The sequence below is a fragment of the Pinus tabuliformis genome, chromosome 3_2 (genome assembly GCF_031772625.1).
Source record: "Pinus tabuliformis cultivar Carrire ecotype Pingquan chromosome 3_2, CPIR1, whole genome shotgun sequence".
Taxonomy (NCBI): Eukaryota; Viridiplantae; Streptophyta; class Pinopsida; order Pinales; family Pinaceae; genus Pinus; species Pinus tabuliformis.
The window spans coordinates 40,961,679-40,964,519 of NC_142302.1; positions in this window are offsets into that span (position 1 = coordinate 40,961,679).

A 2,841-nucleotide genomic window follows, 5' to 3' on the forward strand; every position below is an offset into this window, starting at 1 on the left:
TGAAATATGTCAATAACTTCTTCATTATCCCTTAATTAATCCATGAGGTTTCAATACGAAAGATCGAAAGTATAATCCATATCATTAAAACACAGTGTCTATTGGAGGGCTTATTCAACACTATCAATTTAACCACTAGTTGATTATGAGAGTAATTTGAATATGCAATGTAAATTAACTAACCATCAGGTCAAGTTGGGCAATTAGGGTAGTTAAAGCGAATGTGACTACTTTCCAACTAGCTTAAGGTATAAATACATGAGATCATGAATGTAAACGCATTATTAGTTATGTGGTATAGATCAAATTAAAGAGATACCTATTTTTGGTCTCACCATTACTTGTCTCTTCTTCCTCTTCTTCTTTGTTTGCATGTGTATATTATTGTATAATGTTTTTTGTATAACATGTTGCGTGAATATCTACTAATAACACTTTGTGTTATGATCCAAGCACCCTGAAAATGATAAAATTCAATGAATACAATCCAGTTCAAGGGGAAAACCTCCTTTAATATTTAATCCAATGCACAAAACAAGATATGATTATCCTAATACTAGGTCTCCATGGTGTGTGTGTGTACAATGAAATGTTCTAGTTGACTTACTAATATAACAAATAAATTAATAATGAATGCTTACTAGAGATGTAACATAGGGGCCCAAGGTCCTTAATATATCCCCACTATTTTAAATATGCTCTACCCCCAAAGATTGTAGTTGATGGATTTTCTTCATGAACTTCTCATTTTACCATGTAGTTTTTTCTAGAGGAATTTTATTCCACTTGATTAGGTACTCCATAACAGTTCATTGAATTCCACAAAAATATGCATATTTTGTGAGTCCATTAATGACCATGAAAATGACATTATTACCTTCAATTTTTTTAACCCTATAATGAATTCCACTAATATCTCTTCCCATCCTTGATTAGGTATGTGTAATGCTTGAAGTAACCATAGATAATTTACTAACTCTCGTTTATTTCTTTGCAAACCTAAAATTCTCATACAAAATTTTGAAAATATTTCCTCATTCCTTCAAAACAAATCTTTTATGATCCTTTGATATGTTTTAAAGAACCCTACACATCCTGTGATTGGAGAGTCATGGGACTCCCTTACAATTTGTTGCTTCAAATTTAATTTAGGCCATAAAATATTCTACTCTTGTACCAATTGTTATATATACTGAGTGGGGGGGAGAGTGAATCAACGTTTCATTCCCAATTACATTTTAGCTATGCATATGATTTCATTTCACAATTAATCTTGATCCATTACTTAATTAACAAGTTATTGTGTTAGAGATGTGAACATATTCAATAAACCATGAGTACCAGCAAGAATAAAACATGTTAATCAAGAAACACATCAAGACATCAAACACACATGGACACTAGGATTTTAGGTGGGAAACCAACATGGGAGAAAACCACCATTGTTTTTGGTCTTTCTTCTTTTTATTATAAATAAAACTTCTTACAATTTGTCCTAATGCAGACTCTTATCAACAAGCAGGTACCCACCTGCAAGAGGTTACAACCTCCACTAATCCTCTAGCACCTACTAGAAGGGAGATACAACCTCTAATTAAGTTTACTGGCTCCTACTACAAGGAAGCATCTACTCCCTCACTGAAGGCTACGACCCTCAACACCTCATGGACCATGTTTCACAATTTTTCATTCTAGATAATACGCTCAAACAAATATACCAATATCAAACACTGATAAAATCCAATCACTGAAGCGCTATGTACCAAACCCCTTAATACCAACTAAAGCAAACCAAGCAACTGAATATACCAGATTTGAACCAATATCAGTACTAAATACTGATGTGCCAATCATTGAATCATTGAATATTGAATCATAACTGATTACACTAAAATGCCAAACACAAAAAATTGAATACCAACATCAATATGCCAAGTCACCGAATATCAAACCAATCATTATCAATGTGCCAACCAATAATTCCAATACCAATCACTGAATATCTGACTAAGAAAACCAAGTCAAACAACAGGTAAAACCAATATGTCAATCAAATCCCTTTGAATTTTGTTAGCAAAAACCCCACAAGGAATTGTCCATTACATCATCTATCATAAACTATTTCTATCAATATAGCATCAAGTTCATCAATCTCCTAGATCCCAAAGTCACAAGCAATATGAAAGGAAAAATCAGATCTTTGTCTCAATTGTAGCAAGTCCTAGACCATATGATATCATTTTTTTTAATATATCAACATTGTCAACTCCTTCATATAGATATCAAATTCCAAGCCACATTGTAATAAGACAGAATTGACAATAAGCAACAAGTACTTCATCATATTTCATAGACCAACACTAACTCAAAAACTCTGCCTATACAAAGGAAAATTTTTCCATCATTGAGTAGCACTAATTTGTCAATAACATATCACATCCCCATACTAAAAATAATAAGAAACAACATATAAATGATCACTATCATAATATGCCAGATCCATTAGATCAGATTCCTTGGAAAATATCAAGCCAATGTCCTTTATGGAAAATCACTGGTTGTACAAAATGTCAGGTCTTCTCTACATGATAATCAAACTGGATCAAGTCAACATTCAAATCCATCCATAACTATCTAAAATGGATTCAATAATGTAATCATTATATCCATATCATTGTTATGACCTCATCAACAAAACCTCATAGATCCATGCAATATGCCAAGTCACAAATCAATCATTAGCATATTCATTAAACAAATAGAGCAATATGTTCATTGTGAGATCATCTTTCAATCATATGATTCAAAAATCCAAGATATTTGTCACAAAGTATATGTATC